Below are 14,240 nucleotides of genomic sequence, written 5' to 3'. Positions count from 1 at the left end.
TTATTTGTAATTAATCTAGAGGAGAGGTAAACAGCGACTGGGAAGGAACAAGGATCCATGATAGCCTAGGTTTGTTTTGGGTGTTTGTTACCTGGATGGATGGGTAGGTGGGTGGATGGAGGCATGAATGATGTTCCCTTACACAGTACAAAGGAAAGGATAGTTACCTATATTTTAATGTATGCAGTCAAATAGCGGGGGGATTGAGGCCACAAGTAGGATGTTTGGGGTCTGAATTATCCAGGCAAACCCTAAACACAGGCTGAATAATCTGCTGTCTGGTCGCTGTCTAATATGCCCTCTGGTTTTTGTTTAGATAAAAAAATCACATCTGTCCAATTGGCGCCCTTCCTGGGTTGAGTGTCGGCCACCCTTTGACGTCAGTGTTCAGAAAAATGACAGTTCCCCTTTTATCCCAGTGTTTGGCCTCATTTAGTCACAGCCAGCTGGAATCCTACACGTGGAGCTATGGGCTCTTTCCAGTTTCTGTAGGCTCCTTGCAGTAGCCTCCTCTGCCCTGGTGCCTTGCTCTGGCCTCCCCTGGATGGCAGTGACTCCCCTAAGTCACTCAGTTCAGTAGATGCTTGGAGGTTTTGGTGAACCTGAATGGTGAGAACTGTCAGATCCCTACGATCTCTCCATACCCAGAACCCATTGGTTCAGCCAATCCCTTTCCCTGAGCTTCTGGGTCTGTCTTTGCCTCCCTGACTCTCCCCTTTCCCCACACTTTCATGTAATTCAGCAAGTGTTTAAGAGCAGATAGCTTTAGATGAGTAAGAGGGCTAGGTTATGAACTGGACTGGTTACTTGGAAATCTCTGCTTTGGTCCTGCTATCTCTTGAATTATTTAGAAGTCTGTTTTGAAATTTCTAGACATATGGTTGGTTTATTTTTGTTGTTGGTTTTGTTATTGTTGTTTGGCTATCATTGTGTTTTTCATTTCTAATTTTATTGCACTTTGGTGAGTGAAGATGGTCTGAATATTATTTTTGGGTGGAAGGATATGTTAATCCCTGAGCCTTTGGTCGACTTTGTGAATGTGTGTTCTTTCAGAATGTAGTTCTAAATGTTTCTGTTAGATCAACCTGCGCTGTCACCCAAATTATTGTTATTATTATTATTATTTGAGAGATAGAGCAACTGAGCAGGGTGATGGGTACAGAGGGAGAGGGAGAGAGAATCTTAGCAGGCTCCCTGCCCAGCATGAAGCCAGGTGCAGGGCTCGATCTTATGACCCTGAGATCGTGACCAAAATCAAGAGATGGTTGCTTAACCACCTGAGCCGCCCAGATGCCCCATCATTATTCTTATCTTAAAAAACTGATTAATATTTTGATTTCTGAGAGTAATATGTTTGAGTCTCCACTGTAATTTTTGGTCAGTTTCTCCCTATTCTTTGAGCAGATTTCATTTTATATATTTTAAATCTACATTGTTAGATGTAAAAAGCCTCATGACTATTTTACCTTCTTGTTGTAGTGTCTCTTGATCAATATGAGCTATTTCTTCTTCGGTTCTTTTCATCTTGACTTTGACTTTGTCTGACACCAATATTGCTATACCTTTGTGTGTTTGTTTATTTTCCAGGTGTTGTAAGTTGGTCAAAAAGATGCCACGGGGTTCCTGGCTGGCTCAGTCAGTAGAGCATGTGGCTCTTGAGTTCAGGGTTGTGAATTTGAGCCCCATGTTGGGTGTAGACTTGAAAATACATGTAGTCATGTAGACATGACTTGAAAATAAAATCTTAAAAAAAAAAAAAGATGTCACAATAACTCCTTCTCTTCTTGAATCCATACACCTTGCAGTGTGACTTTGCCACTCATCCCATCAAAGGTGAGTGTGCTTCCACAACCATGGCACATAGCTGGAGTTTGAAAATCTCCACTCTGAGAGCCCCTGTTATTGAAAAGGAGATCAAGTCTTTCATGTTTCTGTAATTATTGCTATGTTTATACATACTCCTGACATCTTATTACCTGTTTTCTAATTGCCACGATGTGTTAGTTTCCTATTGCTGTTAAAACAAATTACTGCAAACTTAGCAGGGCTTACAGTGATGTTTGTTACACTTCTGTCTGTCAGAAGTCTGAATGGGTCTTTTTGGCTAAAATTAAAGTATTGTCAGAGCTGTATTGTCTTCTGGGGGCTCGAGGAAAGAACCTGTTTTTCTTGTCTTTCCCAGCTTCTAGAAGCCACCTGCGTTCTTTAGCTCAAGTCCCTTCCTCCATTGCTTCAGGGCACCACTCTTTATCACACCTCTCTCCTGCCTCCCTCTTTCCCTTATAAGAACATTTGTGATTACATTGGGCCCATCTCTAATCAGGATGGTCCTTTCCTCTCTAATCCCTTGGTATAATCACACCGCACAAGTCCCTTTTATCATGTTAGGGTGACATAGTCAAAGATTCTGGGGATTAGGACATGGAGGTCTTTGGAAGGGGGAGTGGATGGGCGGGTGCGGCGTTATTCTGTCTACACACATCCCTCCTCCTTGTTTTCTTCTTTTTTTCCCTCCCCCTTTCTTTCGGAGTTTATCAGGATGCTCATGGCTGTGAGTAATAGAAACCCCAGTTAAACAGTGGCTTAACCAATAGAAAGTTACAGGCTCGTATACCTGGATATCTGATGGGAGAATGGTCCGTGATGGGACCAACCGTGTCATCATGGACTCTGCTTCTTTCCATCCTCCAGATCTGCTCTCTGCAGCATCAGCTTTATCCCAAGGCTGCTTCTTTGAGGGGTCAAGGGATGTAAAGTATCCGTAGCTTTTCCTGTAGACCAGGGGATCCCGACCTTGGCACCACTGATTTTGGGGGCTGAATGGTTTTTGTGGGGGGCTGTCCTTTGCATTCTAGGATATTTAGCACATCCATGGTTCCTCTCCCTTGGATGCCAGAGTTCTTCTCCAGTTGGGACAATCGAAAATGTCTCCAGACATTGCCCAATATCTGTGGGAGTCAAAATTGTTCCCCAGGGGACTCCTGGGTGGCTCAGCAGTTAAGCATCTGCCTTTGGCTCAGGTCATGATTCCAGCATCGTGGGATCGAGTCCCACATCAGGCTCCTTGCTTGCCTGGGAGCCTGCTTCTCCCTCTGCCTCTGCCTGCCACTCTGTCTGCCTGTGTTCTCTCTCTCTCTCTCTCTCTCTGACAAATACATAGATAAAATCTTAAAAAAAAAATTGCTCCCCAGGTGAGAACTGGGTGCGTTTACTGGCAATCTAAGGATCACATGACCACACCTGAACCAGTTATTGGGGCAAAGGGAGTGGGCCAATCTGATTTAGTCAAATTAGGATTTGTACTTGAAGCTGGAGGTGGAGTCGGTTTCCCCCAAAGTCTGTGGCCGTGGAGAAGGAGTGGGATCCTTACACAAAACCCTAGTTCATGACTGGGAGGTAGGAAATGTTGTGTGGGAGGTAGCTAGTCATGTCCAGTATTCCTGGCTTTCGATTACATTTTCTTTGATCCATTTTTCCTGCTATATTCTATTCCCATGTATCTAGGGGTTATTCTCTAAATACATGCATTTATTTAAATTTGTACATTTCTAATAATGTGTATTGTTAAACAACATCTATATCCAGCCCTAGAACTAAAAGCAAGAACAAAGGAATCTGGGCAAGCTTTAGCTTCCTTCTGAAATCCCCTACTGACAACTTCCATATTGATTTTGTTTAGATTATTATTTAAAAATTTTATATGGGCAATACTTAGATGTCTTCATATGTTTCCCTAATGTATTAACTTGCTATTACTTTTTTTTTTTTAAGATTTTATTTATTTACTTGACAGGCAGAGAGATCACAAGTAGGCAGAGAGGCAGGCAGAGAGAGTGGGTGGAAGCAGGTTCCCTGCTGAGCAGAGAGCCCGATGAGAGGCTTGATCCCAGGACCCTGAGATCACCACCTGAGCCAAAGGCAGAGGCTTTAACCCACTGAGCCACCCAGGTGCCCCTTACTTGTAATTACTTCTTATATTCCATACATTTTTGGGGAGTTATTCTGTGTGTCTGTGTGTGTCTTTCTTCAGATCCGGGAAATTCTTGGTTTTTATAAAAAAAAATTATTTCTCATCTATTCTCTCTATTATCCACTTCTAAAAAAATTTTTTTTTGATGGTTGCTAGAATTTTTAGATCTTATCTGCATGTCATTGAACTTTCCTTTCTTTTCCCCATCTCCCTTTGCCCCGCCTTCTGGGAATATTCTTCCACCTCATCTTCCAGCTTATCGTTTTTCCATTTAGTTAAAGTATTCTACGGTTCAGCCCATCTACTGGGTATTAAATGTAAGTGGTATCATATTTTTATTTACAAAGACTTTAATTGGTATCCTCCTACAACTGGTTGTCTTCATTTCATGGATGTGATACTCACCCTTATTTCTTTGAGGAGACTGTTGTCAGGTGTGAACTCTCTATCAGTGAAGGTAATATTAGTTGCTGTAACAGGTAAAGCCCACCCTAGAGTCAGTGGCTTAGCACAATGACGGTTCATTCCTCATTCCTATGAGGCTCAGCCAGGGAAGCCGTTCTACCCCACACATTTGGGGATCTGATTTGACAGAAGTTGACACAGGACCTTGCCTCCTTCATCAGGTAGCTGCTTCTCCATTTACAGGTTAGAAAGTTGAAGCTGAGAGTCTTAACTTGGGCCCCCCAAGGTACACAGCTGGTAAGTAGAGGCACCTGAATATAAAGAACTGGCATCAAGCCCCATGCTTTTTCTCCCCTGTATAGTCTTTCTTTCTTTAAGATTTTACTTATGTAGAGAGAGAGAGAGAGAGCGCATGAATGGGGGGGGAGGGAGAAGAAGACTCCCCACTTATTAAAGAGTTCTGCCTCTGATCCACTCAGTATGGTGTATGTTGGGGGCATTTGGTTCTAAAGCTAGTAAGGCAAAAGTTGCATATAGGTAAAATCAAATTAGAGTATTTTTTATATCCCTTATAAAGCACAGTATGCAGTAATTCTTAGACATGAAAGCTTGGGAACCACTTAGCTAGAACCACCAAAGGGAGTCACAGAAGGAAAATCAATATGGCAGATGCTTGGACCTTTAGTCTCTTCTGCTCTAAAGATAACCCCTGTCTTTCTGGATGAACAGAGGGTGGGTTCTCAAACCGTTCCTGTTTGCCTGCAGGGTTACTCCATTCTGTGTGATAACGAAGCCCTTTGCCAGTAATATAGTTATTGTCTCCCAGCTCCAAAAGCATGGTTTATATTCTGCATTGTGTTGCCAACTCCATTGAAGCTTCTCTGCTGGTTCTATTGGGCCCTGCCAGTTGAGGTAGGGGAGGGAGTCCGCAAGGATGGGGCTGGGTTGTGTGAGGGGCTGGCCCCTCCCTTCTTGTTTTCTATCGTTGCCCTGCCTCCCTGTGGCTCCTGAGCTCCACAGCCTGGGTCCTTCCCTTAGCTTCCCTGTCCTGTCCTCTGCAACTTGCAGTTTCCCTGTTCTTGCAGAATCAGCTTTAATGTGACCCCATCAGAGATGTCAGCGAAGCTGGTGTGCCCCTTTGGAGGTCAGAGTTTCAATTCTGCTCAAGTCCTTCCCCACCTGCCAAGTTTTTTGTAATTGTTTCTTCTTTGGTTCCCCTCAGCCCCAGGGGTGGTAGCTGCTTCTTCCAGCTTCTATGGTGGTGTCTGATACTGCAGAATTTTTTTCTTTTTTTTTAAGATTTTATTTATTTATTTGACAGAGAGAGAGAGAGAGAGAGAGAGAGAGTCACCAGAGAGGGGGGGAAGCAGGTTCCCCACTGACCCACTGAGTGGAGAGCCTGATGCGGGGCTCAATCCCAGGACCCTGAGATCATGACCTGAGCCGAAGGCAGAGGCCTAACCCACTGAGCCACCCAGGCGCCCCCTGCAGAACCCTTTTTTTTTTTGGCTTTTCAGTTACTTAGTTAACAGTTCTCTGTAATAGACTCTTTGTTAAGTAACTGGCATGGTTTCTGTCTACCAACTGGTATATTTTTATATGCTTAATTTTACATAGTAAAAAAATTGGGGGGGGCACCTGGGTGACTCACTTGGTTAGGCATCCAACCCTTGATTTTGGCCCAGGTCATGATCTTAGGGTCGTGAGATCGAACCCTGCCTTGGGCTCTGCACTGTGTGGAGCCTGCTTGAGATTCTCTCTCCCTCTGCACTTCCCCGCTTTTTGTTTATGGTTGTGATTTGTAACCAGGGAGGGTTAGGTCTTAAGATTAGGGCATCAAATAATAAAAGTAGTTGGCCCTCCCATATATTGCTTCTAATATGATCATAGTTGGCTGTTGGCCCTGGGATGGAGCCGTCTGTGACCTCTGCTGATACCTTACCAGATAGCGCAGGGCAGGTTAGGAGAAAGCCCTTCGTCTGCACCGTGGTTACTGTCTGCTTTCCAGCACTCTGTAAATAGAAGAGGAAGCTTATGTCTCCCTGCTCCTCAGAGGTGGGAGATCCTTGGGGAGATATACTCATAGGCTAGCTCTGCTTTCAGTTTAGCTTATATATCTGCTCCATTTCCATTTGCTCTGGCTCCAGGGCCAGTGGGCTCTCCCCTACTCTTTCCTCCCTCTTCCCTCCCATGAAGATAGTCTACAGCTTCTCTTTGCCAGGGGCCACTGAATGCTCTGTCCCTTCAAATCACTGGTAGACACTCCCCACCACCTCAACCCTCCACCTCCCAAAGCCTGTGGCATTCCCTTAATTTTTCCTGGCATGGATCCTACATGCTTTGGATGAGAGTGGGGACCCTTAAGAATCCTAGGGCACTGTGGACAGTGGCCAACCTAGGCATTTCTTGTAGTCCATGTGTCCTGGAGGAATTCACACCTGCTACCCACAGAGGAAGAAACTGAGAAATATCAGTGACTCCTACAACTTAATAGAAAAGACCCAAACCACGCCCTCCAAAAAAGCCAACAGAGTGATGGGTGAAAGATTTGAACAAACATTTCACAAAGATGTACAAATAGTCAATAGGTACATCAAAAAATGCTCAACATTGGGGCGCCTGGGTGGCTCAGTGGGTTGAGCTTCTGCCTTTGGCTCAGGTCATGATCTCAGGGTCCTGAGATCACACCCCGCATCAGGCTCTCTGCTCGGCAGGGAGCCTGCTTCCCTCTCTCTCTCTCTCTCTCTCTCTCTCTCTGCCTGCCTCTCTGTCTACTTGTGATCTCTCTCTGTCAAATCAATAAATAAAATCTTTAAAAAAAAATTGCTTTTACAGGGGTGCCTGGGTGGCTCATTTGGTTAAGTGTCTGCCTTTGGCTCAGGTCATGATCTTGGGGTCCTGGAATTGAGCCCCATGTCAGGCTCCCTGCTTAGTGGGAAGTCTGTTTCTCCCTCTCCCTCTGCTGCTCTCCCTGCTTGTGCTCTCCTTCTGTCCATGTCAAATGAATGAATAAAATCTTTTTTTAAAAGTTTTTTAAAAAATTCTTTTACAAAAACTATACATAATCCTACCCTATGATCCAGCAATTTCACTCCTGTATTTACCCGAAAGGAATGAAAACGAAAAGACGTGCACAAGAATGCTCTTGGCAGCTTTACTTACGAAAGCTCCAAGCCAGAAATAACCCAAGATGCCTATTTATTTATTTATTCTTTCCAAGATGTCCATTAATAGGAGAATGACAAAATCATGTGTTGTTAACCTTCCAGTAAAAATTGCCAGTTTATTTTATCAGCAAAAGATGGGTTTATTCAGGAATAAAAGAGAATAGCAATCTGGGACAAACAAGCTGGGACAAAACCGGAGGCAAGTCTGGAGAACAAAAGAGAGGTACAAAGTTGCAAATTCAGAATCCATGGCTGTGGATAAGAGTCTAGTCAGCTAGTAGTTCAGATAAAAGACTTTTGTGAATTCTGAACTTTCTAGCCCTTCAGAAATACTCACAGGATCACAATGTGGCTGTTTCTGAAAAGGTCATAATCAGAGGAGGTTTCCTCCTTTTACAAGGGACTGGGAAACGCAGACAAAGGGCATTTTCTTTCCCCAGTAGAGACGGAGAGGCAATGGACCTGATGCCTGGTCTGGACATCTTGGGAAAGCTGTCTGCTCAGATGTTGTCTGTTTCAGTTCCCAGAAATCTTTACTTTTAGGTCATCAGACGGTGTGCAGGTGCAGCCACGATGCCGTGCTTTCTTCAGATATGTTATGCGGATCCAAGGGTCTAGTCCCTTATTTACGATGTACATGTGTATAGCAGTGCCAAGGGGGTGGGGATTAGGATCCCTGTGTGTTCTGGTGTCCACGACAGTCACAGGTCATGGTCATTGATCCAGTATTATTGACAGTGCCCCTCTCGCTCTCAGAAACATCGCTGTTTGGAGGATGACTTACAGGGTCATGTGCAAACTCTTGATGTATCTGAGGCAGTCTGGGTGTCGAGGAGCCATGATTCAGGGAGAAGAGAAGTGCCCTGAGGTGAGTGTGACACCCGGAGTGGTGTTCCTCCCTGATGAGTTGGCCCATAGGTAAGTGGGAGGGACAACGAGGAGGAAAAGCTGGGCAGAGAGTAGTACTTCTCAAGAGTAATACATGAGTTAAAAAAATACGTCTGTGTCTAAAAGAGCACTTAAAAAAAAGAGATTTTATTTATTTACCTGACAGAGAGAGAGAGAGAGAGCGAGCGCGTGAGCACACAAGCAGGGGGAAACAGCAGGCAGAGGGAGACAGGGAAGCAGGCTCTCTGGAGCAGGGAGCCCAATTAGGGGCTCGATCCCAGGGCCCTGGAATCATGACCTGAGCTGAAGACAGAGCTTAACTGACTGAGTCACCCAGGCATCTCTAAAAGAGCTTTTTAAATAAATTTATAATAAAAAGTCTAAGTAATATGAAAAGCACAGCATCATAGTTAAAATGGCACCTTTTTTTCTATCTTAATGGTACATAAAATAATGTATATTTCCCAGTTTAGGGCATCTTAGAGTTGTTGAAATATGGTATATTTGTTCCCATGTAGCAGTGTCTCGGACAGATTCCTAGAGGCAGAACCTGCTGGGTCAGAGGATATGTGCATTGGAGAGATTCTGCTGACCTGTCTTAGAAACAAAGAACAACAGTGTCTATTTCCCCCACTTTTACGAGCATTGGGTGTTAGCAGTCTTTTAAGTTTCTCCTCATCTGGTGGGGTCTTACCAGATCTTCATTTCGGCTTCAGTCCAGTGTGAAGGGGTCTGTGTTTCCCCAAATTATCCTGCCCTACTCCTGAGTGTAATCGGTTCAGTCTGCATCACATTTCCCTGGAGGTTGGGCCTTGGGACCTACACATATTTCTCCTCCTTGAGGGAAAATAGAGGGTCATTTCTCCCACGTGGTGCTGTGGTGCTGGAGAGGACTGTGGACTAATTAGCATAGGAGGGGATTTCAGATGCTGTCTGATCCCAGGGGTTCTGAAATGCATTCAAGGTGGTGCACACTGTTACAGATGGCAGTGGCATCTTTCAAATTTCTAGTTTGAAAAAAGCAATGAAAGTAATTCTTCAGACAGCCTCTTGCTCTGTGAACATGGGATCCCTCTGGGAGCCTCCCATGCATTTCCCAGCACCCACAGTGGCACCCGAACCCAGGTGTGTGCATTGGACTCAGGTTCTCCCCTGGATCCTCTGTGGGTTTTGATTACTCTATGGCAACTTGTTTTAGTCCTATACTGCTTAATATATGCTCACAACAGAATGCTGGCTAAAAATATAAAATGTGAAAAGTTTGCTGAAATAAAGCAAATGAAGACCGTAACATGAAAATTCCACACGATGACTTAAGATGATCTTCATTCAATAGGTGTGCAAATTGCATTCAGCTGATCAAAATGTTTATCTGGCTAGTCTTGATATCTCTTCCATGTCAGAAACCAAAGCCAAAAAAGAGAAAATAGAGAGGCCATTCTATCCAATATAGTCTTTCATTATTAGGAATAAACATGAGCGAGACCTACTTTATATTCTTTGCAGAATGATGTTTGCACAAAGCAGCCTGAACTCTTCTGTTTTATCTCATCGTTTGGACACAAAAACATGAAAGTAATAAAAATAAACCAGTTTTTTTTTAAGGTGCAAAAAGCACAAATCCCAAACATTCATTTAGAAAAGCGGTTTTTGTCTATTTTTGATACTGTAAAGAGTCATTAAATTTCATACACTTTATCATACATTTGTCCCAATACCAAATATGATCAATGTTCTTTTAAAAGTTATTTGTTAATAGCACTGTTGATGGGAATGCAAACTGGTGCAGCCACTCTGGAAAACAGTATGGAAGTTCCTCAAGAAAATATTAAAAATAAAACTACCCTACGATTCAGCAATTCACCACTCGGTACTTACCCAAAGAAAACAAAAATACTAATTCAAAGGTTTACATGCACTCTGATGTTTATAGCAGCATTAACTACAATAGCTAAATTATGGAAACAGCCCAAATGTCTATCACCCGATGAATGGATAAAGAAGATGCGTGGTGTACACACACATACACACACACACACACACACACACACACGAATATTACTCAGGCATAAACAAGAATGAAATTTTGCCATTTGCAATGACATGGCTGGAGCTAGAGAGTATTAGGCTAAGTGAAATAAGTCAGGATTTCACTCATATGTGTAACTTAAGAAATAAAACAAATGAGCAAAGGGGAGAAAAAAGGGCGGGGCAGAATCTTAACTACAGAGAACAAATTGATGGTTGCCAGAGGGGAGGCGGATGTGGCGATGGGTTAAAATAAGCGATGGGGTTTAAGGTTTGCACTTGCTTGATGAACACCAGGTGTGGTATGGAAGTGTTGAATCACTATCTTGTACACCTGAAGCTAACATTACACTATGTTAACTAACTGGAATTTAAATAAAAATTTTAAAAAATTTGTTTATTTGTTAACAAAGCATGCTTTTCCCTTACGTAAATAAAGTAAATGAAACATTCTGGACTACATGGTAAATGGAAGTAGGTTGAGATTAGTCTTTATATTTTAGGCATTACTGGAGATTGTTTTAAAGTTATACATATATCTAAAATAACTTTATTTTTAGAATTATTTACTTACTTTTTTAAAAAAGATTTTATTTATTTGATAGAGACACAGCAAGAGAGGGAACACAAGCAGGGAGAGTGGGAGAGGGAGAGGCAAGCCTCTCACCAAGCAGGGAGCCCAATGCGGGGCTCAATCCCAGGACCCTGGAATCATGACCTGAGCCGAAGGCAGATGCATAATGACTGAGCCACCCAGACGCCCCAATAACTTTATTTTTAAAGTGACTTATTATACACATCATGAAAATTATTATGTGATTCAATAATCTCAAGATGTTGGCAAGTATATACATGATGAAAAGAGTTCTCCAGTCAAGATAGGCTAGAGAGCTCTTATTTGGTCTCGATCCCTCAGATTATGGATGAAGAAGCTGACGTCCAGAGAGGGTAAGAGATTTACTTAAGGTCACACAACCAGGGAGAGTCATAGCTCAGACTCTTAATTCATGGCTCTTTAAAGGCAGTCCGTATGAATTGAAGTGATTTGAAGGTCTTAGGAGACTTCTTGCTGGAAAAATCTCTCTGGTAGCAGAGGTTCTGACACTGCGCAACGCCACCCCCCCACATGTTCAGCATAGCCTTTAACTGGGTCCTTCCTTTAGAACCCCATTTTCCTTGGGGACTAAGCTATTTTAGTTCTCCAAGTCTGTAGGGGATGCTGCCTTCCCCTCCCATGCAACCAGGATGAGTTAATATCTCCAGAACCAATGAAAGAGTAAATCCAGGATGGGAGAAGTGAGAGGGAAGTGGACCACCAGGGGCCAGCCTTGCTGCTCATGGTTCACCAGGTGCGTTCTACCTGAGGGACTTGGAGGAAGAGCAGACTCTGGAGATGCTACTGAATTTGAAAAGACACTATGTATAGGTACACGATTTACTTTCTTGTTCATCAGGAAATAACCCCTTTCAATTTAAAATTTAAAAATTTGGGGGGCCTGGCCAACTCCGTTGGTGTAGCATGCAAGTCTTGATCTCGTGCTTTGAGTTCGAGCCCCACACTGGGTGTAGAGATTACTCAAAAATAAGATCTTAAAGAAAAATCAAACCTTTAAAAATAAACATACAAATTTTAAAAAGTATTCCCATCTCAGAGAAACCATGTGATCACATTAACAGCCTGTTCCAACTTATTTGTTTCAAAGTCTCACTCTCTGCTGCCCTCGAATTACCCTGCACTTGGCCAGGCATGCTCCAGGGAGCCCCAATCCTGGCGTGCCTGATGGGACCTTGCAGAGGTGTGTTGACCGTCCCCTTTTCTGAGCGCTTGCTCTGGGCTTATGTCTCTTACAGTTCAAAACTATCTGGAGAGTCTCACTTACCTCTTTTTTCTAGGCAGATAACCCAGTAGGCACAGGGCACTGAGCTTCCTTAAAAAACCATCTTTGGGAGCCCCCCTGCCTTCCTGCTACTGTCTCCTCATTGCCTGATCAGTCTAATCAATTCTGCTTGAATTTCAAGGCTTTATACAATCCTGCTGCTTGATACTGTCACCCTAACGCAACCTGTTACTGTGAGCAGTCACCATCAAAGTGACGACATACAGGACCTTTTTTTTCTGCCTCCCATCACTTGCTCATAGCTGTTCCCTCAAACTATTATCATATTGTTCTGTTGTTCGCTCTCCTGGCTCTGGTCAGCCAAACGGTGACCAACAGGCATAGGGAAGCCCAGGAGCCTATGGAGAGAGGCAACCTGGAGGAAGACACTCAGTGTGGTGGGTAATTTGTGGAGGGGGCTGCAGCTAACCTCCCCTGGGGATGCAGGTTCTGGGTGGAGTTACCAAGCAGGTACAGTAGGCGCAGTGCCTAGAGCCCCCCCAGAATGTTCACATTTTAAATTCTTCATAATCAGAAGAAAAAGTAAGTACGATAGTCATGTTGTCACAATAAATCCAGCCTGGATTATATCTTTCTTTATTTTGCAGGAATAAAATACCATTAATTTTTTTTCTTTTTTTTAATGGAGGAAGGGGTCCATGAAGACAAAAGTGCCTGGGGCACCGGACAGTTACAATTTGGCCCTAGGTAGAGTGTGACATTGCCTGGTTAAAAAAAAAGAAAAAGAAAAAAAGAAAGAAATGGATATCCAGATATTTGTATGAGACCTCTTGATTTTAAATACCAGGAACTAGTTTTAAAATTAAGCCAAAAAACATGTTGTGGCCCAACAAAACACGCGGGCTTAGCCGGCACTTTCTCGAAGGCCCGCGGCTTGACATGACTTTGGGGACACGCCTTGTGCCTGGGCTCAGGACCGACGAGGGGCCCTCCAGGCTCCGATGCTGAAACTCCCGCCCTGTCCGGTCCCGGAGGCCCGGCCGGGGGAGGCCGCCCTCGGTCCGCCTCCGGCCCCGGGCGCCGCGTGGCTACCCCACTGGACGGCTCCGCGGACCCAGGGCGGCGCTGGGAGTCTAGGCCCGGGCCTCTCGCTCGCTGGTCGCGCGGGCAGGGGGCGGCCGCCGGCTAAGTGCGGCCGGTGAGCCGAAGCCAGCCCGCTCGGCCCCACCCCTCGGCCCGCGTCACCACCGCACCGAGGCCCCCCTGCCGTCCGCCGCCCCTACGGCTCCTCGCCCTCCCCGCTCCCCAGACGAAACTCCCGGAGGACGCCGAACGCGGCGGCCGAGGCTCCTCCTCCCGCGCTGCTTGGCGAGGCGGGCTGCGCTCTTTTCAACGCCCCAGCGAGCAGCCCATCACGGCCCTCCCAACCGGCCCTTCATCCCCGGGCGAGACCCTCCCAGGACGCTCCGCTCAGTCTGCCGCGGGTCGCGGGGCAAATGCAGGCGACGCGGAGCCCGGAACCGCGAGTGCGCATGCTCCGCCGAAGCCCGCACCGGGCCTGGGTGAACCCTGATAGAGCCATCGCGAGGCCGGCTAAGCGGAGCTCCAGTGGCGCAATCGGTTAGCGCGCGGTACTTATACAGCAGTACATGCAGAGCAATGCCGAGGTTGTGAGTTCGAGCCTCACCTGGAGCACGACCCTTTTGGACATCCGCAGCCCCCTTTTATCTCCTTACCCAAAGGAACCGGTTAGTCTCTCTTTAGCGTACTCAGTTCCTGTCGCTGACTGCCTGCCTGCGCTTGTCGCTCCGCCGCTGGCAGGAAGCAGCTCGCTCTGGAGATTCTTACCCGCTGTGCAAACTACTTGTTGCCCTCAGCCACTCGAATCCGGACCTCTACCTAAGGCTTCCTCCTACTTGTCTTCCCAGGCCTTTCCTTTACCCT

At 45.2% G+C, this 14,240-nt stretch overlaps 1 non-coding gene across 1 annotated transcript; it reads left to right on the top strand.

Annotated features, from left to right (window-relative positions):
* Positions 1-13,898: 13,898 nt before the first annotated feature.
* TRNAI-UAU lies at positions 13,899-13,991 on the top strand. The gene is given in 2 exon segments: positions 13,899-13,936; positions 13,956-13,991. It is a non-coding gene; the product is annotated as a tRNA-Ile (tRNA).
* Positions 13,992-14,240: the final 249 nt, after the last annotated feature.

This window comes from Enhydra lutris, unplaced genomic scaffold, assembly GCF_002288905.1.
Source record: "Enhydra lutris kenyoni isolate GAN:26980312 unplaced genomic scaffold, ASM228890v2 scaffoldscaffold44, whole genome shotgun sequence".
Lineage (NCBI taxonomy): Eukaryota > Metazoa > Chordata > Mammalia > Carnivora > Mustelidae > Enhydra > Enhydra lutris.
The sequence above is the reverse complement of the archived record's forward strand: the minus strand, read 5'-3'. Positions and strand labels throughout refer to the sequence as shown.